Source organism: Excalfactoria chinensis, chromosome 6, assembly GCF_039878825.1.
Source record: "Excalfactoria chinensis isolate bCotChi1 chromosome 6, bCotChi1.hap2, whole genome shotgun sequence".
Classification (NCBI taxonomy): domain Eukaryota; kingdom Metazoa; phylum Chordata; class Aves; order Galliformes; family Phasianidae; genus Excalfactoria; species Excalfactoria chinensis.
The window spans coordinates 16,259,508-16,287,429 of NC_092830.1; the positions used below are offsets into that span (position 1 = coordinate 16,259,508).

A 27,922-nucleotide genomic window follows, 5' to 3' on the forward strand; every position below is an offset into this window, starting at 1 on the left:
CCTTTAGAACAAGCTACATGCATCTGTGAGGTACTGCACTGCTGCTTCCTATGGGCATGGGGCTCTGCGTGGTCCTACACTGCAAAAGATGGACATATATTAGCAATTGTACTAATGGAAAACTATATGTCTATGAATTAACAAGCTCTGAAACAACGAGATGTAGTTTATATTCAAATTGCTATTGGTCTTCGGCTCCTAGCTTAGTCAAGACTGAGTTAAATGAATCCATTTTGAATCTAGACCCCTGTATCATGGTTTTCAAACTTACCTGAAGTTCATGGCAAAAATAGATTAGCATCAAGAAACAACAGGAGAAAATCATTTTTCACTGATGAACTACCATAACAATGAGCTTGAAAGAGAAGTATCAAAAAACAAACAAACAAACAAACAAACAAACAAACAAAAAAAAAACGGAATGAAATTCCCTGAGAAACATAAGACTGGGAATGGAAGAACTTGCAGTGTGAAGCTGCAGCAAAGCAAAATGACGTGAATGAACTACAGTTTGCCAAAGTAGTTTAAAGAAGCCACAAGGAAGCACAAGCCTGTCTGTGAGTTTCTCGCTATGACTATGTTCTTCATGTTTAGACCTTTTTGGCTATAACCAAAAAGAACAGCGGAGAAATTTTTGACTCCAGTTACAGGACTGCCTTTCTATTCTATTACAAGGTAGTTTCATTATGTTGCACAAGAGGCTCACTTTTAACTATGAGCCTACAAGTGCTACTTTTGTAATGCTTGACAGTTTAAGAATTCTCATCAAGCTTTTATCCATGAGCGACTGTCCGCAGCCCTATCCTTGCTTCCCAATTCCAGGCTTTATATTCACTGTCAGGACTTTCAAAACATCCTTGAGTATGCAAATTTTCTGTTTGAAACAGCCACAATTTATCGTTACAAAATAAGAAAGATGGTGGATGAAATAGCCACTCTAACATTCCTATAAAGGCTTTAATCTGCAGAGCAGAGTGTTGATAGTCTTCCTAGCCTATGGGCACACCATATCTACATGGAGAACTAGTCCAAGGATTATGTGATTATAAAAGACTGAGCTGATGCAGATCCAGAAGGCAAATAAAACAGAAGGGTATCACAGCTAACATCTATTACATCTTATCTCTCCACTAAGCTATGAACTCCACCTTCTCTGGCACACCCACTTCATCAGTATCAGATGCCAGGTATTTCTCTATGAGCTCTTGCTTTCACCAGTTTAATATGAGGATCCTGTGAGCCATTCTTCTCAAAGCTATTGAGGTTTCCAAAAGGACAGACAAGCATCTAGAGGAATTTACCAGCAGCCTAACTGCCACGATTCTTATGCAAATCAGACTGTAACACAGTTCCGAAAATCCCAGTTTGAGCCTATTTCCGTCATAGGTACCTACATCTCTTTAAAACAGGATTGCATAAAGGTGCACAATGAGGTCATTTAAGGAGATCAAATAAGCTTTAAGTGGGATATAGCTATAAAAGCAGCTATTAAATGATAGAAGTTTTTGGAATGATCTACAATAGCTGAAGTACTTTTCAACTGGTCTTTTAGATAAAATAGAAATGAATAAAACAATAATAACAACAATAAAAATCAAAAAGCCATCTTCTGAGTTGAAATCTACAACTAGAACTACAAAATTTCACACACATCTTTTTCTTTAAACACCAGTATACTTAATTCTGCACCACTATTCAGAACTATCAGTAAAGAATGAATCCATTTGGGCAGAACTTTAAAGTAAGAATTAAATCTCAAATTAAGTTGGACAGAGAAAACTACTGCAGGAAAAAATATATATATATATATATATATATATATATATATATATATATATATATATATATATATATATATATATATATTGTTATCCAATGTTTGTCATAATCAAATGAGAGCCTTTGTCACTGAAATCTGGACAAAACGCTTGGCACCCACCACCACTAGGAACAGAGCCATTTACGAAAAACGCCCAATTTTCTCCCTAGCTGATGATTCCTGTTGTGGTTCACAGACTACCTTCTTATATCCTCCCCCTAGTGCTCCTCCACATGACAATAGCCCAACTTTCTCTCTCCATGCTCTGGAGAGGGGAAAGGGAGAAGGGATATCTTGACCTGGTGCTGGCTCCCCTGCACGGGAGGAGTGCATTGGAGACATGACTAGGCTAATCCTGCATCTGCAAGGGGGAAGGAAGTCAGGAATAAGGGCACAGAGATAATTCCCTGCTCAGAATCAGCTGCCGCCACACAAATCTTGGCTTTTCCTCAAGTAGAAGTAGGAGCATGTCAGCTGTCTAAACAGGATAAAAAACAACTAGGCAATCTGTTGTTCCAGGCGAGTAACTACTTTGTCTATTAAAGGTACCTGAGGGAGAGGTACTTATGGAAAATGGTACAGTAAGATGATAGCACAAAAGCACCTCCAAAATAGCAAAAGCATAATACAACGTTTTTACAATACATCATAACATGATCAGTAACAACAATCCACTCTGTTAACTCGTTATCAAAGATAATTCTATGTATGCAATTATATTCTGGTCTCCCTCTTGGTTACTTAATGATGAGCTAGGGAGAAATGTAGCTGCTGCTAAGTAGAGAAGGTAAGTGACTTACCCAAGTCATATGTAGCATGTATGCAGCCAAGCCAGATGTAGGACCCCGGCATCCTATGCCTTCACAACAGGACGTAATAACTCTGTGTCTTCCATTAGACTGCTCTTACACTGCCTTAGCTGACATTATATCCAGACCTGCGTGAAACAAAAAGAATTACGAAAAACACACCAAACTGTTTTGTTATGCTGAAAACCAAAAGACCTAGTATTTTCTTTTCTGCAAGGACATCTGTGAAGTACAACTAGTAAAATTATAGTTTTGTTGTTAAATTAATGTGTGCGTGTATTCCTTCTTTGCTTTTTCTTTTTAATTTCAGCTGCTCTCACAAGGATTTAGACTCATTTTGGACAAAAGATTTTGGAAAGTTGCTTTTTTTTTTTTTTTTTTACTTTATCCTAATAAATATTATATTTTGCAGTTTTAAAACTTACAGTTAATACAAATCTGTAAAGCTTGGAATGACAATGCAGAAAGCAATGCTTTTTTAATGTCTCAGATTCATCTAAACAAGTTTCACTTAATCCAGTAACATTCCTTTTTTTTTTTTTTTTTTTTTTTTTTTCCCATTTTTGCACAGGAACTGCATTCATTGTCTTTATTGCTATGCATGTTTATAAGAAGTATTTGTAGTTTTGCACAGTTCACACTTATACTGATATGAAGTTACAATTTATTTCCCACATAATACTGAAAATTCTTATATTTTGGTAACGCATCAAATCTGGAGATGAAACAAGAAAGGGAAAAGAAAAACAAAAATGCCCACGATGATGTTACCAATGGCAGCTAGTCAGCCCTGTCATTGCCTCCTCTGTTTTACCAACATTGTTCTTTGCATTACAGGGCTGGCTGTATTACAGTTCTGACTGCATTATCATGTTGAAATGATTTTTATTTAAGGCTTTTTATTTAATGCAAATGAAAGGCATTGAAATAAAAGTCCAGAGGCAGGAAGAGGTGGGAATTCCTAATTTGGCTTTCTATAACTGAAATGAAATCAGTATGTTGCTTTTAAGCAGGAAAAATGCTGAGCCCCTAGGTAAGTATTCATATATATTTTAGGTAAAAACCTAATTTCTAGTTAGGCTACGCAACAGAACACAATAGTTAAGAAAAGAGTTAAAAAGAAAGTAAGATCATTTTTTTCCAACATAAAAACCTGCTTTCAGCAGTAATCAATTTGATCTAAAGCAAAAAACTTGAAGGATCTCAGCAATAATCACCAAGTTTTTCAGAGACGTTACAAATTACTGTATTTTGCAGTACTTAGAAAACCAAAGAACGCTTCAGAAATGCCAGATACACAGCATCTTTATTTTGAAGATTAGTATTTCAGTGTTAATTTTTAAACATTACAACAAAGAGAACAAGAAGCAAGAATTCTATGCTTTTGCAAAGCGTAGTATTACTTTTGAGGTTTGTTGTTTTTGTTTTTTTTTGTGACTATTCGATGCATATGATATACATAGCAAAAAATATATATACACAAACAGAAAACATAAACAGAAAAAACTGGTATTAAAAATAGTGCTTGCATTGTAGACCCCTGTTCTGTGTATTGGTTTAGTTACCCTTATTTGTAAAAGTAACCATTTGTTCATCCACTAAAGTCCTGAAACCAAATACAGGGCAAATAATTACCAAAATATGCAATTATTACTTTTCGTCAAATAACTAAAATCAGACACAGCAACCACTATAAAAAATTGAACAAAAGTACCATCACTTCAATTAGATTAAACGGTCATTTTGATTTTGCTAACATACACACAATTTCATTTTTACATTAATTATCTTGTTTCAGTACAAATGGAGAATGCAGCATCCAGCATCCAGTAACACAAATATCACAGCTCCAGGGGAGTCATGAGTGTTTCACTGGTATCTTTACACTACTGTTCAGAGCACCAAACTTGTAAAAATGCACAAAAACCTTGGTCTTCAGTGCCTCTCTCAGCAGTCTCACAGAGACCTTTTAATCACTCCATTATAATCCATTAAGTCTGCTCTAAAATGCAAGGTAATTATTAATAATTATGCTGTTGTTGTTTATGTCAAATAAACACAACTTCACAGTATCACACAGTATCACAGTATCGTGCGAGTTGGAAGGGACCTTAGAGATCATCGAATTTCCATTTGGATAGCATGCAACGTCAACATGCACTATTCCACTTCCTTCCATTTGCACTTACATTTATGTTACTTCAATAACTTGAATGTGTAGGGGTCCCTACGTTTCAAAATAGATTTTTTTTTTCTGCTACTGCTATTAATTTCTAAAATAAAATACTTAAAGAAATTAAACATTAAAGAATAATTTTAGCTTCCCTAAGAAAAGTGTTTATATCTCTTATTTACCAAAACTTAGAGGAGCACTTTTTATCAAAATGTTTAAACATCAAACAATTTCCTCAGAAAATTCTTCTTGAAATTTGTATAAAGACTCTGTTAAAACAAGTGATAACAAGGCACACTTTACCTCTAATAATCATTTTCACTTCAGCCTAATTCTGTTATCATTTATAATTGATTCCAATTGCTCAGTAGGTTTCTCAAGCCCACCCTGCAGCTCTGCATTCACTCTAATTACCTTCAGGGTCTCCCTCCAGCTCCCAAGTTACTAGACTTGTATGACAATAGTTACCTTAGCAATCCTTATACATCTTTCTGGTAAGGTTTGGAAGCTGACAAAGGTTTAAAAAATAGTTGGGGATCACAGGCAGCCAGACACACATACATAAACCTTCTTCCTATAGAAGACAAACCGAAAATCTACTTAATGCTTTCTCATTTATGGACTGAATCAGAATCTCTGATTATATATCTGCCTATCTTTGATTCTGATATCACTGGCCAGAATTCAGCATCACCGTTCACTACCTTTCCTGTAGATTATGTTGTGAGAAAAAAGTCTTCCTATATCAAAGAGAATCTGCCTGGAACAGAATAAATTGAGATCAATATTCTAACTGAAGTACATTCTAATATACATCAAAATACTCAATTGTCTTTTAATGGGTTTCATTCCTCCCTTATTTCCAGATGCGACATAACAATGAAGGTACACATGTAGAGATGCCATAACCAAAACAGCTCAGTTTCAGTCTTGAATGAGGAAATACAAAAATCAGGGAAGCTGGTTAAAGACAGCCAACATGTTAATATGCCTACCAGCCAAGAAGTTATACAACTTCCACGTAAGGTGATAAATCTTTAAATTCCAAGTGTAGCATAGTGTAACGATATTGTATTTCAACAAAACAAAATCTTTGAACTTAGGCTGAACCCTGTTTGGGAGCTTTCTACTGAGAAAAGAAACTACATTTGCATTGATTCTCCTAGCAGCTATTCTCTTCAGAGCAGTTGATTGTGTTTTCTTGACAGTAGGCCAAGAGAGATAACTTTTTTTCTTGCACAGTATTTAAATAAACAGTGCAAGCTGTAAATTTCCAAGACTGAGGATGATTTCTTAATGATCTTGCTTTTGCTTTCAAAATGCAATTCTTAAAGGTTGTAAATTCTTGTCAATAATAGTGTACCTGCTATTCTATCAAAATACTTTATTTTATATAAAGTGCTTTCCCCTACATAATATCAGCTACACGATGTTGACAATTTTCCTTTGTGCAACCAAATCAGACTTTGACTTTTATTCAGTGATTGAAATGGAAACAACGTAATTCACTGATTTGTAATTGTAATTAAATCCACAGGAAAAATCTTTCACTGAAACAACCAATTACATTTTGATTTCTACTTGTATGTTTTAATCATTCACCCCCAGAAATTTTACTTTTTTTTTTTTTTTTAATAAAATTCAGTATTCTTTTATGCTGCATCGAAGCAATCCTATTATATACATTTATCTTTGCAGTTATATGTTATTACTTCATTTCTAATTCTTAGCTTTCCTACATTAGAAAACATGTATGAAGTTTACTCGTCACTATTAGATAATGTCTTTTTGATACATATTAGCTGCAGTTGACGCATATCAACTAGAGTGCCGCGGGAATTGGGAACTGCTTAAAATTAGAATCTTGGAATTGTTAAACAAAATTGTTTTAATTATGCCTCATTCTTAAGAAATACAAAGTACCAATTGCATCAGAACTGAAAATTATTTTATAAACTAAGTACATCTACACATTAAATGATTTAAACTTATTATTTTGCATTTTTGAAATGACTTCAGAAACCATACATCTCATATTTGCACATCTAGTTCCTAAACATAGATTGGAAGATGGAAAAATATGTCTTCGTTTTTGTTCTCCCACCTGCTTTTGAAATTTCCAATGATTTAGTTATTAACTACAAAATATAAACAAATTTTAAAAAAAATATTGAAACCCAAGTAAGAGAATGAAAATATTCAGGCATATGCAGAAAGTGGTGCCTCCATCAACACCTAGTTTAATACTTCAACAAACTGATTCCAATAAAACTTTAATAAAATACTTACACTACTGTATTTACTATCTTTAAAGGCAAATGGTAATAGTTTATAGCAAGTACAGTTTTTGTATAGGCTACAATATCTTCACATTTTTCATATATCCACATCTAAAATACACACTTAAAATACATGAAATACGTATTTAGAATGGAATGAAAATGAAAACAGATTTCATTTACATATAGCGCAATAAAAATGAAAAATGACTGCATTTTTCTTAAGTCTATAAGAGAAATCCAAAAGAAATTGTTCAATGAAGAGCTGGAACAAACTCACTTGTCAGGAATTGTGCATGTTCTCAAAAATTAAATGCATAAAGCACATAAACTATTATTTTGCATTTTCATAGATATTCTTTCATCATGATGAATCCTGGAGCACTTTGCACATACACTTAAAACATATTTTCACAAAACACAACCAAAATGGTTTTGCATATCAGCTCAAAGTAACCTTCAGAAAATTAGCCAGCTTCTCTCTCTCCTTTTTTTTTTTTTTCTTTTTTTTTTCTTTTTTTTTTTTTCTTTTTTTTTTTTTTTTTCCCCTCCACAAAATAGCCATCAGCTACCTCTTTGGCAGTTCTGGCAAATAAGATTCTAAAACTCTCTTCAACTGGTAGCACAGGAAATTAAATGCATCTCACAAATTACTCCAGTCCCTGCTATAATTTAAAAGTCCCTGTGGGGCCACCTGACATACTCTTCTTTGATCTCCCTTTCCCTTTGTAAACCACACAGCCCCCTCCCCCAAAATTGAAAACATACAGGTTTGCATCTCCAGTCTCTGCCACTGTGGCTTACCCAGCCACGCCATGCATAACAGCATCATCTAGCTCTAGGATGATCCTACTCCACAATTATTTGCAATATTATTCAGTGACATTTTTCTTTGTGATTTTCATTTACCTTTGGTGGCTCCCTGAGCCTCTGTTCTGAAAAGCTATGACTAATAGGTGAGAAGCCATGTTACTAAGCTGTTTAATGTGTATCTGCTGCTTCAAGAATTCAATAGGATTGAGATATGTGAGGAAATTAAGAACTGCTGCATTCTCTATAAACAAGTGAATCCTTCTAACACAGCAACCCACTAAACCATACAAACACAGCAGCTGTCTCACTGTCCTTTCTTTTGCCTGTCAGGTCCAGAAGTTTGTCTCCTGTAGTGTCCAAACACCTCATAACACATCAAATGCTTCAAGCTTTTACACAGTAAATGAAATTTCCTTTCTGATCTCTGCAGCAGCCAAAGTCTGCTTTTAGCTGTCTTAATATTTCTAGTCAACCAGGATATTTTCAACTCTTACTATGAAATAGGTAAAAAATTTGGGCTCCTAGAAATCTTTTTGTTTTGTAAGAAAGGAATGAGGAGAAAAGGCAGGAAAAGCATCACTCTTCTTGTACATATTGACAATAGGCACTTACAAAGTAAAGATTCAGATTTTTCAAGGAACTATGGCAAAATTGACCAAACAAGAAAACTACTCATTAAGCTTTTTGTAGTTCTGCCTAATATATAGCATAATCCCACATCTCTCTGAAGACCTCTGGGCTCAGAACTAATGGAACAGTAGCAGATAACTTTTTTGAGTCTAGCAGTGATGAACCAAATGTTATTTTACTCTTTAGTATTTGACTTTCCATCTAAGGTCAGTGCTTTAACATTAGTCATACTCAAGTGAGTAACTAGAAGTGACATAATTTGCAAAATATATCCTGCAGCACAATGAAAAGTAATGTAGTTAAATAAAAACAGTGTGCTGGGTAATGGGAAGCTGAACTTACTTTTACAAATTCAATGAGTCCACAGATCTTGTTAATTGCAGCTTCTAAATGTAACTAACCAGTAGAAAGCTATCATTGCTGTCCTTAATGGGCTATGTGCTAATTTCTGTACTTAAGATAAGCTGGCATCATCCTAAAACTAGTAAAGGAGCTTCAAACATTGTTTTCCACCTTAACCAGATGGTGAACAGACTCCATCATAAATAGTTGAATCTGAAAGTGATTGTAAATTGAATCTTAGTCTCAACAGGCCACAACGTGAGGCACTGTATTCAATCACATTGCTGAAAATTCACCAAAAGAAGTAGCAAACTAATCACTCATCTGAAGAGTAAAAGATGGATCACAGAAACAATGGGTAAGGATAGTTTACAGAAGCAAATATGTATAGGCTGCTAAAAGAATGGGGATGGCAAAAAGCTGGGATAAGGACAATGTGGGAGGTGGCGGACATAAAAATAAGTGTTTTTGAGAACAGCTCAAAAACATTTAGTGAGTAAGCGAAAAGATATTCACAAAGCAAGTTATAACTGGTTTGGGGACTGCCCCTCCCACAGGGTAAGAAGTTTACAGTGGGGAAGACTATGAGCCTTCACGAGAAAGATGATGAGCCTTCATCCCACAACCACCAGGAGGAGACCCCAGCTGGTCATTATGCATGTGCAAGGGGGAGGGACCGTATGCGAAGGGAATCTTGGAAATACAATCAACATTCATACAAATTCTGGGAGACTCACTGGTTATGTATGAGTTATGCCTATACCTGTACCAAGCTTTTGCCCTATGGTATGCAAGTTAGGAGGACTGATCACCCTTGCACCCAGTTTATGCACACCACTGAAATAAACGTATCTGCTATATATATCTTTTGGGCTATAGAGTTTGATTTCCTCATATCACATCCTTTCCCTTCTAGAACAAAATGGAAGATGGCATACATAGGTTGCTGTGCTTACCAACTTTGGCTAGTGGGTCCTTCACTCAAAAGAAAAAGAAACCCAAAGTAGACAGTCATTCATAAAATTTAGATGCCACCAAATGTAGTTATTTCCTAATATCTGTGGGGCTGAGCATTCAGTTACTGTTTATTGCTGTCAGAAGCAAGTGTAATCTGTCTCATTTAAAATCAGAAGGCATGTCCTAAAAATAATAATTGTTTTTAGAATTAACACCATTTTACATTGAAAGCTTCTGAAATTGGAATCCCCCTAAAAAAGAACATCATCATTAAGGATGATGGCTTCAAATCTTTCTGTTTCTGAAAATGTTTTACATAGTGACATTCTTTCCCCAAAAGTAATTTCTGTGAATTATTAAATTATCAATCATTAGAGACCATATAGCACTGATCATTTAAGCATTCCTCTCTGGAAACAAGCCATGGCATAAAGACGCTGTTTGTTCCCAGAGAATATTTTTCTGTTTTGTTTGTATTTCTTAGAGCTTCCTATAGTAGTTTGGCAGGGTTGGGTCCCATGACAGGTATCTGTGTGATATGATTTTCAGTGATGGGTGAAATTGAACTGTATCTTTCAAGAACATGTTAACTTTACTATCTACTATTACTGTGTTTAGAAGAATACTAGCTTAGAAATAAATAAATAAAACATAAATGAGTTACTAAGCACAAACCAAAGCTTCCCATATAGTAAGAGATGAAGAGAAATCAGAAAGGTAGCACCTGAAATCCACTGCTGGATATAAACCAGAAACATTAAACCTTTTAATCAGCAGTTTTCTGTGCTGAAAAAAAAAAAAAAAAAAAAAAAAAATTAACTAAAAAGGTACTAGGATCCCATAAATTATTTTTACTGCTTTTTAGTGTTTTTCAGAGTTGCATTACTCATCATGGAGAAAGCTTACTTCAAAGAATGGCAGTGTGTACAGCTAGATGAGTGGTAGCAAAACCATACAAAAACAATCAGGTGAGTCAAATTTATTTTTGATTCAGTTCTAATTTTCATATATTTACCTTGGCATGAAAAGTATCTAATTGTTTGAAACTGACTGCAAAGGACATATGTTTGAGGCTCACACTTGTGCTCATTCCCTGAGGAAAGCAATTCTGTTTTGAGCCAGTAGCTGACTTCTTCACAACCCCATATAAACCCTTCACCTACCTTCTTTTCAGAGGGAAAAAATGTTTTAAATTCACCACACTGTGTCAAAAGCGTAGTAAATTGATCATAGTCTCCCAGCTCTTTGTTAGCCACACTTAACCAGTCAGTGCACAAAAATATTGCCATGGTAACACAGTGATAGTAACAACAAATAACAAAGACATAAGGAGAACATCATTTATGTACAGTCCAGAGGCTTTTACTCACTTGGAACATCACTGAGCAATTCAGAAGAGCAATTTACTTAAAATTAGCAAATTTGCAAATAGCAGAAATAAGAAAAAGAAGTGATTCTTTGAAAAGATCCCTACCCTTTTCAACCTCCATACATCTCTGTATGTTTGTAAACTCCCTGCTCTCAACTTCCCCTTTTGTGAAGTGCAGAAACTTTCCATATCTGACACCAGGTATGCACATCAAAACTGTGCAGGATATTGTAAACTTTCCAGAAAAAAAATGGAAAAAAAGTTAGCTGTGTAATTATACATCTAGGTACGTATGCAGAAAATGACATAGCAACTCCGACCTTCTTAAGAAAAAAGAAAGATCTGCCAGAACATTGATATGCCAAACATCAGGACAAGTTCTATTGTAATTTACACAGCTTGTAGCGCACATGTAACTCAGACAACCAGTTTCTGACAAGGCATTATGACAACTTCAGAGAAGATTACTTTCACTGTTGTTATTCAGGATGAAAAACTATATTTAATCTTAATGAAGATCTTCAAAAATCCAAATAGTCCAAATTGATACCAAAGAGGAAAATAGAAAAAAAAAAAAAAAAAAAGAAAAAGAAAAATATATGTTCTTCACAGCTTCACTGTGGACTATCTACAGACAGGGCATAAACGTAGAGGTGGCACAGACACTGACAACGTCAGGTTAACAAGAGATAACAAGCTGGTGCACTAGGGTGTCTGAATGCAGATTCCAGGACAGCAAAGCATTGTCTCCTAGAGAAATGCAATACTCTGTACACCTGTTATCTCACAGTCCAGACTGCAAAATGACTGCAGGCCCTGCAAGAGTCAGTTTGGCACAGAAGCTTTTAGAGGGATATTAATTGCAGTGGTGGTCCCCATGCAAATCAACAGTCTCACTACTACTGGGTCTAAATGTTGGATTAAAAGAAAGTAATGCCCACACAAAGCTGAAACAATTTCTTTTGTGAATTCTTTTCCTCAATTTTTATAAATCAAACCCTTCCTTAACGCTTCCACACAACGTAAAATGCTTTCTATTAAACAACAGCAACAATCAAAATAATATATTAAAATTCTCCCTGTTAGTCTTGGGTCTGACCAACAATTCTGAAAAAACACCCATAACTGAAGTTGGCTGTATTACAACAGGACATTCAGAAATCACTCAATACTTAAAATCAGTCTTGCTCACTTGCTACCTCTCTGGGGAATAGTACTCGGTGAGTGGAATTACAGTGTTTGACTTAGCAATGTGGTGGAAGCACCACACAGCTCAAAATGAGGGCCCAAAGAGCTGTTTCTATTATTAGTAGCTGGTTATGTCATCAAAACATTCTTACATGTCAAGTGCAGGGTGTTCCCACTGCTGTCCTACAAATAAAATCATTTTCAGTCAGAATTTGGATTTTAAATCAGCAAGCAACCAAATATTGCATCTCTAAATAGCAGCAGGTAGGCAAAGAAAGAAAATCAGTTACTTGAGATCATAGGAAAAGCAGGTGAGCAGTATGATTTAAAGACAGAAAATTTAGCTGCAAGCAGAACAATTTGGAACTAATGCCATTTAATAAGAGCATGAGCAGTTAAAGACACTCTTCAGAAAAAGGATAAAGGAAAATAGTCTTTGAAAACAAATTAATGTATAATTAGGTTAAGCATGTGTATTTGGAGAAAATCAAAACTAAGTCATGGCTTATTCTCAGACTTAAAACCAAAGCCAATAAAAAGTTTCCACAAGTTGGAAAAGTTCTGTTAGTATTTCCATACTTATGAGCATTTCTTGGTTAAAATAATTGAAGATTTAATACAGAAAAATGAAGCACTTCTCCAAGTTTTTACTGAAGCATTTGAATTTGTCTATTCAAACACATGTAACATGGTCTATAAATCAAAATTCTCAGTGTTCTCTAGTTCTACACAATATTGTACTAACTTAAGCTTGATCAGTATTAATGAGAAACAATCAGCAACTTTTTTTTTCATTTCAGCCTATCAGTATATTGGGTTCAGGTTGGAATTTTTGGACACATCAGAGAAGAAAGACATGTCAGAGGAGTGATGGGGCACTCATCAGTGTCATGGAAAATGGGCTGACCAAAGGAAAACAAAGCAACAAACACATATCTCACATTTCCTATCTTTAAAGTGTGTAACTCTCAGTGTCTGGGAACTCGTCTAAAATTTATAATGAGAAATTTCCGAAGGTCTTAAATTCATGTCAGTGGAAAAGGGGAAAAAAACAAAGTTGATACATTTCTTTTGTAAAGGTTTCTTACACAAACTCTTAAGAATATAATTGCTGTCACATTTCTCTGCTTCTCAACTCTTTGGGCTTCCAGTGAGTCTCAGATAATTTTATACAATCTGGATCTAGAACCAGGACATTTTCTATTGTGAAATAAACAAAATATACAAGCAGTTAAATCAGTTTCATCATCTTGGAGGTAGTTGCCATTTCTAAACAAAACTGAGCAAAACAATCAATGTTTTGAAATTCTTCTGTTTTTTTCTTCTTCTCCAGAGAGACACAAAGTGCCCCTAAATGCCCATATGCATCTTTAGATCACACAGTGCAAGGGGAAGTTTTTCTCTCACAAATGCATCTGCTACACAGGAACAGATATTATTCAGTAATATTCACAACCATTCTAATCAAACAAAGCATCAAGAAACAAAGCAGTGAGATAGTGTAATGCTGACTACCAGGTTGCCAGTGAATCCCTTGGGGATGATTCTACACCATGTTTACTGGGGTGCTGCATGCTGTGCATTGTATGCATAGTAATTCTGTGCAGTGTGTCCCTGACAATCAGCTTTCTAGCAGAACTGAAGGGAGAAGAAACCAACTGCACATTCCCATTAAGTAACTTCTGGAATGAAAAGGGAGAGGAAAAGGAGGTGAGTGAGGAAACTGAGAGGCAGACTTGAAAGGAAAACAAAGACGTATTTGAATTCCATCAGTATAAACTAAAAGTAAAGCAAAGACTGGTTGAATTCCAGGTCCTCAAAAATCAAATCCAATGCCTAAAACACAAGACCAGATGGTTGACTTGTGTAAATAAATGCTACTTCACTGGCTGGAAGAGAATAGTATAACTGTATACCAGCTGAGGTTTTGGCAAATCCTCTTTATAAGCTTCAGCACTCACATATTCTCACATCAGTTGACATGGAGTTTTAAAGATTTATTCCTATTTTCTCCTCATTTTTTAATAATCACTTTCTTTTATGCCAGAAAAATACTCATTAACTTAACCAAAACTTGTCAGGCTCTGAGGGTGTCAACTGCATCTTTACTACCAGCTTCTTCCTGCGATTTACTACAAGACATGATGTGGAAAGTAATGCAGAGGAAATTTCTGAAATTATCTGTATAAAAGAAATACAGTAGATTTGAATTAACAATGAGATATGGTTTTCATCAGCAGCCCATTAATTAGACATCTTCTCACTGCATTAGTACCAAAGAGATCTTTCCTTTGTATCGCAGCTGTAGGTCTAAACTTGGCTGGGAATAACAATTTCTAGCAGAAGGGATTTTAGTCTCACACATTCATTTAGTCCTTGGACTGTGCTCTGAGAATGCAAATTATGCTACTACTTGAATGAGCGACATCTCTAGAACTAGTAGAAATGCACATGTAACTGAACAGAAATAACTGACTTCTGTCAAGTCAGCAATGATTCTTTATGAATAAGTAGCACACGAATCCTGAACTACATAACAAACCATCATGTTTTACAGCTCTGTAATCCAGGCCTTATACACTCAAAGAAGCCTAATGACTTAGGCAAGAACATGACAGATAGTGCAATGCTATCAGATTCTACTCTCTTTTAGCTCCCACAAGCATATCTGATCATTCCCTATAAAAGAAATCACTGTATATCATGGAGATCATTTCTCCATGAAAAGATTATTTCTCCTCCTTCAAGTAAATACCAGTAAATACAGAGAGTGGGAAGTGTTGAAAATAAGAAATATTATATTTTGCACAGAAGTAGGGAAATGAGGGAGAAGAGTTGCTTTGATTTCATAGAGATTTTGTCAATCATTCTTCCACTGCGACTAGTAAAAAAAATATTCCCTGAAGTAAAGAATATATAGGGAACACAGTACATCAGTGCAGGTTTTCTCAATGAAGTGATTATATTGCCAGATAATTGGATGGCAATGTTGGATTTAACCCACGACATAGCTCACAACCAGAACACAGGAAGAATTCCATACTGCTTCTAAAAAATCCTGACTGAAACTGATTTTTCCTGTTAGAAATAGGGACATTTGGAAATATCAAAAATTTGCTAGAAACTGTTACGTATGGATTACTCAGTAATTTGATTTTATTATCTATTTATTTTAAGGAAACAACCCAGTTGCAGTGCCTTAGCATACCATAGTCACGTTAGTATAGCAAAGTGGACTGAAAATTGGCTGGATAGCTGGGCTTAGAGTGGGGTAATCACTGGCAAAAATTCTAGTTGGAGGACAGTAGCTGTCAGTGCCTTTCATGGGTCAAGATTGGGTCTGATCCTGTTTAACATCTTTATTAACCATCTCAGCCCTGGAACAAGTGACGCAACATTGGAGATAGGTGGCTCATCTTGGGGAGGGGGGGTGGGATGGATGAGATGACTGACAAAGGTCCCTTCCAACCTCAGGCATCTCATGATTTTGTGAATACAAAACCTAATCTCTGGGGCAGCAGAGATTCAGAGGGTTACCCTCTGTCATCACTTGTAACCTGAGAATCCATCACAGGGCCTTGGCAAGGGAAGATACTAAATAGTAAATATAATCTTTGTTCTATTTCAGTAACAAATCTCTATTTTTCATAAAATCCTGAATTATTTTTATTTCAGAGTGCACTAATAGGGAGACTAAGTGCATTATGAAAGCACCGACAAGGAACACATAGAACATAGCACAGAACAAGAACACTCTAGAACAGGTAGAACTGATAAAACAACTAAAATGCACTGCTAAAACATATAGTACAGCAACCATCACAAAATGGTAATTCTTATCCGGACAAAGGGAAAAGGTATAATAGGAATACATTTATATGCTCTTATTTGTTTGCTAAGAAGCATTCTGAACAGCTTCTAGGGAGTTCTGCAATTTACTGTTTTTTCTTTTTAAACCTCAACTAAGTTATCAAGATCTTCCAAACATATGCATCCTAACTCTCAAACACACAAACAGGAATTTATGTGTACCTCCACCACTCTGGCTTTTTAACGTGTTATTTCTTTTTCTATATTCAGGGACTTAGTAAAAACCAAATAAAAAGTGTTCAAAGAAAAGAGCAAGGTAAAGGAAAGTTTATATTGATTTTGATGTTTTCTGAAACTGTGAATTCAAAGACTACATCCTTTGAGCTTTCAGTACTCCACAACTAACATCAAGTAAGCTCCATTATCCAAGAGCAGGTTGGGAAACCCTCTGTTCTGCAGACCTGAAACAATTTATTACACACACACACACACACACAAACACAGACTATAAAAAAATAAAAAACTTCTAATCAGAGAACAAGTAAGATAGGCAAATCTGTAACATTTTTTTCTAAATATTCATTTCTACCTCTTCATCTCAGATTTTCTAACATTATCTTATCAAATTTAGATCCTACCCACCACAACCTCTGTTCTTTTCAAATCCTTTATCCCCCTTTGCGCAAATATGCCATTTTCCTTTCTGTCTACAAACCTCAGCATGGGTCTCAAGCAAAAGAAAATTGGATATCTTCTGCAGGAGAGAATAAACCAAAGCAAACTTCAATACCTTGGAGATTTAATTCTCCAAATATGCCATATGTGTTTTTGAGAATATTCTATTTTGAAGACTTCTAGTAGTCTCATTGTTAAATATCCAATTCTAGCTTTCTAGATATGTTCTAAAAAAAAAAAAAAAAAAAAAAAAAAAAAAAAAAAAAAAAAAAAAAAAAAATTGATTTAATTTTAACTTTGTGGATTTCGATGAGGATAATATTAACTCTGCTAAGCATGGAAATGGAATAACTGTACAGTGGATCAGAAAACTCATCTCAGAACACTAGAGCTCAGTGGATCATATCTAACAGTTGTCAGCAACAAAGAAAATGCATAAAAAAACCCAGAATGCATAAATCAAGTTTCTTTTTTTCAGTACTTTGGGGAATACCTAGGCCAGAGGCTTTGTCAGAATATTGTCCTAATAATCAGCAGTGGAGGTGGTTTTGTCACTTCTCTTCTTGTAACTTGTTTTACTACAGACTGGCATAAAGATGCTTGGAAGTACATTTAAAACTTTATTTAAGATTTAAATTTTTTTATTTAATATTTTTATTTAATATTTTTAATTTGTTTCTTTCACATCCATCCCTGGATGTGTTTAAGAGCCGCTTGGATGTGGTACTCAGGGATATGATTTAGCAGAGGTTTGTTGTTGTGGTATTGTTTTGTGGTTGTTTTTTAAGAGATAGGCTACTGGTTAGGCTGCGGTTGGACTTGATGATCTTCAAGGTCTTTTCCAACCTGAGTAATTCTATGATTCTATGATTCTATGATTCTTTTATTATTAATAGTAAAATTTGACCAACAAACAGGTTCTAGACAGCCCGCTCTAAGTTAAAAGGACAACCTGCATTTCTAATGGAAAGCAAGGAGTTGTTTTCACAACTATCAGAACTTTTTCGTGGTTTCCTCCTCACACTAACTCTGGAAGCACATGTGACACTGCTAATTACTGCTTAAATCCCACCACACTTCCACCACAGGAGGAAGCGAAATGCTTCTAGGAAGGGGATGATGCTAGTAGCAGATGAAACTTACAATACCTACATTGCTGTAAGTAATAGACTGAACATTTGGACTGAAGTAATGCAGGACTTTATGGATCCAGAACTGGTTTGTGCACAGCCAAATGAAATGTCTGTGATGCACCTCCAGGGTGGGTCCCCATGTCCTGTTTGGCCTGGGAAGAAAATCCTTTCAACCAAACTTTTTGCTGATAGTTATGTCTTGAGAAGAACTTCCTAGTAATCTCAGATACATATAAGGCCCCATTTTTTATTTGGTCCACAACTTTAGTAATGGATTAATGAAAAGTAACAAAAACACGTGTGCAGGCGGTCATATTAGGGTGCTTTAGAAGCACGTGCTAATAGTTTAGTACAAGCATTGCAAAATACAAATAGTATAGACCTTCACCTAGGAACATACCACCTGTGTTGCTAAAATTTTATTAATGAAAAAAATACAGGAAAAGCACTCTATTAATGCATCCTGTAGGAACCCTATTTGCCCTAATATATATTTTAAAGACTCACAGAAGAATCTGCAAGCAGACATTACAGATATGCCATCAATCTGTAATCTTTGCTGAACGGATATGCTCCCTTACTTTACTCCATGCTTTAACTGACTTGTTTATTTTGAGGTTTTGGTTTGGTTGTTTTTTTTTCCTTAAAAACATCAAGGAATTTTCCTTACCTTTTCAAGGTCTGCACAAATTCTAGTTGGCAAGAATTAAGCTGACTAATTTTTACTTACAGGCTGATGTCTTCCAGGCAGTAGTAATAGTCATGGCAAAGCTTCTGAGATTGTTTTGCTCTTTTTCATTATTCACATATGATAGGCTTTTCATCATATATTATTATGCAGATTAATAAATATACACATCCAGTTTTTAAATATATATATATATATATATTCACTGAATTATTTCACTCCATAGCAGTTCCAGAGAGACTTCTCTTTTCAGCAGACAAGAAGAGATAAGCACAGACCACTTCCACATTTTAAGATGATTTAAAGCTTACTTTAGAGATACAAAACCACTCTTTCAGGATGAATTTAAGATGCAAAGCCATCCTTTCACATGCAACATTACCTCTGAATTGCAGAAACATTTGTTACAAATGAGTCCAAATCTCTGAGACACAGACTAAACCTCACATATTTTTTCAGCTAAAGGGCAGGTAAGAAAGAAATAGTTTCACATGAGAAACTTGCTTTTAAATACAGTCACTATAAACTATAAAAAGAAGGTAAGCTTGAGTTTGAAGGTGCATTTTACGTTTCCTAAGTCAACTTGTCTCCTTACAGTCACCACATTTTTAACAGCTACTTAATAATTGAGTTCTTAGTCTGGAAAATGCAAGGCCAATGACAAGTGTGCCATAAATAAACATTGATATGAGTATAAACAAGTAAATGCTGAAGATCTTCATACTGACAATAAGGTTGTTATTTGTAAGGTTGTAAACTTTCTATACTATCAAATGACCCAATTTGTAAAGCATCAACTGAAAATCATCCAGCTGGTCTTGAATTCACACTGGCGCATGAGGGACAATGTGATTACTTTGAATTCTGGTTTTTAGGAAGTACAAATTTAGCCTAAAATATAAAGTTGCTGTACAACCTCTATGCTACAATGCATGGTCCTTTTAACTGTCATTGAAGATGAGTGAGTTGTAACACTGAGATTTCATTTCCCAATTAAATAAGTTAAATAAGAAGTCCCATTTTGCTCAAAATATGTCCACAGTATCTTAAAGCACTGTAAGTCAAAGAAGCAAGGAAAACCAGAGAAATCAACTGTAATCTTTGGAAAATATTTCACTTTAGGGTCCAGACTTGTATCATGAATGCTAGAAAGCAGGAAATGGTATCAAAGATTTTAAGTTTTCAAATAATTGTATTCCTCACAAAATTTTCACACCTACAGTATTTTTCTATAGTTTTTTTTTTTTTTTTAAATATGATTCTAATAAATTTCCAAAAGTTCTCAGCTGAAAAATATGGTATCCCAGCACTTGTGGATCAAGATAAAAATATGTAAACTTGTGCAACTCTATCATTCAACAAGCAAAAATTGTTTTTATATAAGCACATTTTCTCCACTGATACCGTTCTTAAGAGCTATAAACAGATGGAAATGGAAGTCAAACCAGAAATATATTTCTTCTTCCTACTGGTGTGTTTTGAAAGCTCAAGTATATTTAACATTTATTTTTATTGCATAATCTGACTCACAGAAGTGGCATTTGAGATAGTGCATATGCGAGGCACTGATTTTTCAGAAGATTATTCTACTTTATAGTTATTATTCTTTGCCTCAAGATACACTTGTCAGAAAAATACACCCAACACTTCCATTCTCAGTTTTCCAGACATACTCTATGTCTACTGATTCCAGGATCACTTTACAAATAGATTTGATTATCTTTTAAATCTAAACTGGTACCCAAAGACAAACAATCTGATAAATATGTGCGTGCTCAGCCTATGCTTTAAAAACAACTGGGCTATTATTATTTCTGCTTTACTATCTTCTTTAACAAGAGCAAATACAACAGTCTGATGAAACCCTCACAGAAGTAAGTTGAAGATTTTCTATCTAATTAAATAGGAGCAAAGGAAAGCCTCAAATAAAAGCACAGAATGGAGCTGTAAGTGTCTATTCGAAATAGTATAACAGAGAGAGGGAGTTGAGCTCCACATATTCTCTGATTTCCTACATGTTTTACTCAGGCAAGAAAGATGAATTGCAGACTTTGCTTTACTGTCACTCATACTCACATAGCCTGATGTTGGGTAAAGTTGATGATATTTCCCATTCATTTACTCCTTATAAATGGAACAATGTATTACTTAGATATCCTGTGCTTTTCTGAGCCTACAGTTCTCCAGGCCACAGAAAATATGAGATAGCCACAAAATGAAGCACAATCTACTGGTGCTCAATAGCAAAACAATATTCCTGACATCCTAAATTTATCATAGGAATATTAAAGATTTGTGAAGTCTGCAGATCTCCACAGGTTTGTGTGCTATACAAACTGTAATACATAGGCTTTGTTCAAAAGAACAGCTCGATTTTTAATTTTCAGTCAAACTTTCTAGACAAGTCTCAGGTCACCTGTTGAATTAATTTCCATTTCCTGAAGAGAAAAACAGTTTCGTAGAACTGAGATCATGACCCTCAGTGGTGGCCTCCTTCAGCCAATGAAAACAACATGCAGCTGCCTGTTTAATACAAGTTGGAGAGGCTGAATTGCAGAACTGTTGCCCTGAGCTCTTTAAATGAAAATGAAATTGTCAAGCTAGCATTTCTGTGTCTGTTTTCACAGTATTTGCTTTTTCTAGTGGGGTGCAGCCTATCTCACTTTCAGCAAAAGCTACTTTTTCTGCCTGTCTGCATAGAAGTGTGTGTTCAGGAATTACCAGTTGACAGAAAGCCCTGGAACTGTGGATCACCATACTTACAAATAAATAAACAAATAAATCTTATTTCTATGCTACTAGTGTTGAAAATTAAAAAAAGAAGTGTCACAGGTTAACCGAAAATCTACCTGTTGAATCTGTTGAATGTTTTTCACAGCAGATGAACTGTACATGATGTGGAATACAGATAGCAAAATTATAAAACCATGACAAGAAGTCTTAAAATGTCACATACTACCAAACACGTGAAAAGCACTGCACTTTTCCTTCCCAAGAGACTGCATTTCCTGTCCAGTGGGCTTTTGGACTGCACAGAAGTATTTCTGACAAAAATTCCTGAGCTCCTATAGGCAGCTTGTAGCTTTCTGAAGCTGAATCAACTACATTCTAAGGAAACATTAAACTGAAGATCACAAAAGAAATGTATACATACATATCACCAGGTATTTTCTTCCAAACTCTCAAAGTTTTACAATGTCATCACCTTCTCTATATTTAAAAAATGCTTTTCAGTGAAAAATATCATACATGAATATGTATTTTTACATGAGAATTACTCATTAGTTCTTTAGATGATGAGAAAAATAGTTCTGATGCAGGACCTATATTCTATAAGCAGAATTGTGCAGTAGCTGTTAACCTTTTTGACCAAATTTCAGAAAACTTCATAAAGAATTAATCTCTCCCTGTGTCCTCCTCCAGAATGAGTTCCTTAACTTTAAATATTTTCTACAGCACAAAAATCTTACACAATGAGGAAAGTATTCAGAACTCTTAAAAGTAGATGCATGACAAAGTGAAATTCCATTCAAAAATGCATCTCTCAACAGTGCTCTTTTTTGTCCCTTTTTCTCTTGTCTTCTTTTGTTTTAATGTAACAAAATAAAAGGAACAGATGTTAACACACTTTAGCCAAAACTGAAGTAAGCCCTTATGGTCAGATCTAGTAACTGATGAAAGATATAATGATGAAGCTGATAATTCAAACATGGAAAATGAACCTAGGAAAACCTAAAGCTACAAAAGGACTATATGACAATCAGGTTGGTACTTGGCATATCCAATTTGTACACGCATGCAAATTATGCTAGCAAAGTAATTTTCAACTGGCATGATAAAAATGGACAGCAATTGATCCTCTGTTACACTGATGCTCCTGCTACCTCTCCAGGTAGACCTCAAGGCTGATGTCCACACATAGTCTGTGAATCAAATGCCACCTGCAGTTTCACAAAACCAAGCCTACAGGATGCATAACAGTAACCGGCATCAGTGTTTGGCCTCTCATATTAAAATGAGCTATTAGTGTGATGACAGATCTATAAAGGATGGTATTTGCTCTGTGACACCTAATTTGTAACAACTTTCATGCTGCAACATTACTTTGAAAATAACATTTTATTTCCTACTTGGTCTATTCTGGATAAGCACGCTTGGTGTACAAACAAAAAATATCTTGGAGGAACCCAATATCTGCACCACTAGCAAAATCAAAGTTGGTAATTTGTTTCATGCATATTCTGGTCTCTCATCATTCCCAGTAAGAAAAGGTCCTGCAATATCCAATTAGGGCTGCAAAATGCAGCTCCTTCAGCAACTGTTCATTATTATTGTTCAAACTGCAAGCAATGTGAGGAAATGTTTGTCTTACTGCAGATGAATTAGAGCAATCCTGTGCACATCTTTAAACAATGTTGATATACAAAATGATTTTATATGTCATTTTGACATATAGTGCCTAGCAGAGGCTAATTGGAATTTAGTAATATGTTTTTGGTATTTAACAGTAACGCATACATTCCCATATGCAATGTTTCCAATATCAGTCAAAGCAAACAGGATTAAAACCATAGTTTTGCAACTTATTTCAGCAAAAGAGATTCAACTTGTGAAACACAAAACTTCTGTAGAAAGATAGCATATATGCATCTGTATCTATTAAATCTCTTAGTATAGGAGAAAAAGACAGTATATTTTGAAACTTAATGCAGTTAAGAGACTAAAGAAAATTCACTAGTAGCGACAACTCAAAATATAAATTAATTTCCCCAGAAGCAAATTCTAGAAATACTCTACAGTTATACTTAAAAATTATCAATGAATCTTTCCTCCTATTTTGTGAAAGCCACCCATGGTAGCTATTTTCTCAGAAATAAAAATAAATAAATAAATAAATAAGGGGGGGGGGGGGGGGGAAAGCGATACAATTTAAATGAGAATGTAATACCAAATGTCAAAATTCATCCCACATTTACAGATTTTTTGTATATATTGCAGTTCATAAATATTTTGCATGAAAATAAACAAAAAACTAACAAAGAATGCAGAGGCGGTAGAAACAAACAAAAGCAAATCTCTAAGACAGGAGGTCAAACTTTTTTGTGGAGATTTATGGTCTAAATGGTACTGGTTCAAATTTAACTTGTTACAGAGTTTGACTTTATTACTGTTCAGATGTAGACCTTGACAGGGTCCTAATCTGCAGAGTGAGCACTCTTAATCCCAGCTGCCTCTCAAAACTTCCATGAGTTTTATTTCTGATTTATGGGGATTGAATTTTGAGAAGAAATACTCCTAGAAGTGCCACAGCTAAAATAGCATCCTCTTATTTATGATATCCTTAATACAAAATACATAATGCTTTCACATGAACAAAAAATGTAGAGAAAAAAAGAAACTTCAAAGGGCAGTCTAGAAACGGCTCACAGAACAGCTGTTACTGGTTTTGTTTTTTATTTTTAAGTGTTTGTGTTGGTAGCTTTGTGTTTTTGACTAACATTGATTGGTTTTGCATAGGATTCATTTGATAATAGTAATCTGGTTATTTAGAACAGGGCAATTTCTGCTTTATTTCAACATTACTACTTTGGTATATAAATAGAATAAGGGAAGATTTATGCAGGATAACTCAAAAGGTCTGTTTGAAAATAAAAAAAAGATAAAAGCTCTATTTCTTTTCTAAATGATAACATATGAATGTCCATAGAATACAAATGAAGTCTGGCTGCTTGGTACAAGCTGCTTCTAGGCACCATTATCCAGGAAATGACTTTCCTGTACTAAGTTTGCAGTGAAAGGTTGAAAACAACATTTTGTGTAGCTGTAGCTCAGCTAGCCTCTAAATTTTCTTTATTTACAAGATAACTGGGGGTCAGGCAGTTACAGGTATCTAGATAGACTTTGCACAGGAAGAGATCTAAGATAAACACTGCTCTAAAATGCACAGAGATGCACATAACTTGAATATTTGGCTCAGACCTACACCCCCACACAGGTACTCAAAGTGAATGCTAAAGAATAATTCCCTTAAAAACAAAAACAAAGCAAGGTGTAAAGCAAAGCAGAAAGCCAATGTTCCAGCATGTATTTTCAACCTGAACCAATAAACCAAAAATTGCATTATGAAGGGGCTGCATGATCCAGACATAGATATGGAGTTATAAACTCTTACATTAAATCATGAGTTCAACTATGTTTCTTTCAAGCTGTGAAAAACTAGTGCCATCCAGTTTCCTTTTGGTGGCCCACATGAAGCAACCGTACGGTCTCAGATAGGGGGATGCTGTCCCTCTCAGTACATAATGTCAGCAATGAATCCAAGCATGGGATGAAAATGCAGACTGAACTAAGCTGACTAGTCCAACAGGATGCCTGGGTATAGACAGGACATCCTGGGGCATGGGCTGTTTATTTTGATCTCTAGATCATTAGAATTGTCAGTAATCAGCACTTGTTTTCAGTGTCACAAAGATGTATTTGTTAATAAAGCACACTAATCAAACAGTATTTTTCAACAGCAACTGACAAAACAGTTTATTAAGTAGTTCTAGCGGATCAGCTTATATGGAGAGAACACAGACCTATTTTCCTTAAAGGTGTTTCTCAGATTAACAGCATGACCAAAAAAAGTCCATTCGTGCTCTGTGTCCACTCAACAACATGAAGTATTACAGAGAGAGAGAAAGAGAGAGAGAAGTTACTTGCATTTGCAGAAATGTTCTTTAAAATTCAGTGGGTTCTGTTACAATTCTGCTATGTCCTATAATGGTTTAGAAAATGGAATCAAAACTGAGATTACTGTTCTGTTTTGTTTAGGATTTGTTACTCTCAGGTGTTATCAGACAAGGTATGTGGGAGCTGAATATATTACACAAGAAACAATCTTTAAGATGCCAGTGGCAGAGAAAATTAACTACTGATCTTTGCTGCTCCTGTTACCATAGGTAGACAACAAAGAAGCTAGTGGCAGAAGGTGTGATTTTGTAAATGGCAGCAGAGGCAGGAGCTAGTTACAGACTTTAGCAACAGTTCTTAGTATTGTACTGATTTTCACTTCCCTTTTATCAGTATCAAGATGTTTGCCTAGTTCTCATGTTTTCTCTGTTTCTATCACCTTTCTTTTCTACCTCATATTTCAGACCATTCATTTGCAGATGTAATTTTATTTGTTTTTATGTTGAGGCAAAATTCTAAGTTATTTATGGCAGAAAATAAGGAGAGTTAACTATTGTCTGTAGTAAATGACCCTTCCAAAAACTCTTACATTAACAGTCTTTCAATTTCTATATTTTAGCATAAATAAAAAACTTTGTAAAGGATTATTAATTGAAGCAAAAACTATTGCAGTGGTAAATCAGATTTAAGTGTTGATTCAACACAGGTTAACTGTTGATCTTTCTCTGCTGTTTCCAATTTTTTCTTATGCTTTTGAATCTTTCCATTGTCAAGTAATCCCTCAGTCCTGACAATTAAGATAAAATGTCTAGTCATCATTATAATTAACTCCAGTGTGCTCGTTCATACTTGTGAGGTGGAATTCAGACATTCACTTGGTGACAGATTCAGCAGTGCATGCGTCTAGCAGCAACATAGAACCAGAATGTCAAGCTCCCGAACAAAAAGACAAGAGACAGCAGACATCCATAAAATTCTGAATAAGAGATCACAGTAAAGAGGCTTCAAACTGGTTTTGTAGAAGTAGGTGTAAACATATGTAAAGTGCTTGAATCTGACATTTGTAAATTGAGAAATTAACCTCTACAAAAGTTTATTTCTCTATATTTTCCAAACTGCTAATATTGTAAAAGAGATTAGGCTAGAACACACTAAAAACAGGTCCATCATGAACAACAAAAACTGCATGCATTCTTCTTGCAGCCCACTTGCATAAATCCAGACCTCCCTATATAGCTGCAGACCTATTTGATTTACCTCTTTCTGTATCCTGCTACACTGTATGTCACGTGTATGTATAAAACACACACATACATAAACATTTATATAAATCTTTTTTTTAGACAGAGAAATTCCCCCAAAGACAGCATCCTGTAGACATTAAATCAATTTATTTTAATCTAATCTTCATCTGTAATGGTTTTCTTGGCTGCAGTCATCAAGGAAACATCTTGGCAGTAGGGAAAGAATGAAAACATATAACATTTGTTTCTAATGGCTCCTATGCACCATGTAGTTTTAACTTTCCAAAACAGCAATGCCTGCAAAACCCATGAAATATGTCTGGGATTGGACCTGACCTTTGATGTAAACTTAGATTTGCACAACTGAGAACTCTAAAAAATGAACAAAAAGATGTCAGAAACTTCCTAAAGGATCTTAAAAATCATTGAAGTTACTAAGTGAACTTTTCTATCTAAAACAAAGATGAAGCAGATTTATTTTTCTATATTTTTAAACTTTTCCTTACATTCACAAAACACACAATTGCCTGATTTCTCCTACATTTTGTGGTAGCTTAAAATGAATAATCTTGATGATGCATCACATATCCAATTTCTGTAAATTAAGCAACATGATTACATACAGTTTATACTTAGGAGAAAATTTGTTTCACTCCTAAACTAATAGAATACAAAGCAGATGAGTAAAGTACAGGCTGCAATGCTCAAAATAAGTTGTTCGGGAGACGTACCTTGATAGCGTTCCACAGAATGTAATCATGCCTGAAGTCATTCTTTCTTCTTCAGCTAGCTCATGCATGGATTGGGTACGTTCAACATCTACTCCTGCATCAAACATTTTCACCTCTTTGTGAAGACATCAGGACAGTACCACATCTGAATAAAAAAATATATTTATTTAAGGCAATTCATATTGGACATAATATATTCCATATACAATTACCTGCTCTATAATATTAGTTAGAGAATTAAAAAACAAGCAAACAAAGAAAAAAAAATGGAGAGAGAGAACAGAAAGCCCACAGTTAAAAATGATTGCAACTTAAACATTTGGACCTGAAATGAAAAAGTAGAAGCTTGAATTTGAAGTGATTTTTATTATCACACCTTGACCTGAAGGAAATTTTCAAGTCATCTTAAGTTGTTGACCCTCTTCAGTTTCAGGGAAAATATTTTTCTAACATGAACTGCTTAAACTAAAAGCTTCTAGGAACCTCCCTGCATTGTTAGGCTTCTACTCCCAGATGCCAGACTCAGTGCCTTACTAATTGCCTGGGGGTACAGTGCCTTGCTTACAAAAACAGATTATTTTCTTGAT

At 35.0% G+C, this 27,922-nt stretch overlaps 1 long non-coding RNA gene across 1 annotated transcript; it reads right to left on the minus strand.

The window, feature by feature from the left end:
• On the minus strand, nt 1–27,467 carry LOC140253878 (uncharacterized). The gene is made up of 3 exons (XR_011904018.1): nt 27,336–27,467; nt 2,620–2,756; nt 1–79 (listed from the first exon to the last, which is right to left on the minus strand). It is a non-coding gene; the product is annotated as an uncharacterized lncRNA (long non-coding RNA).
• Nucleotides 27,468–27,922: the final 455 nt, after the last annotated feature.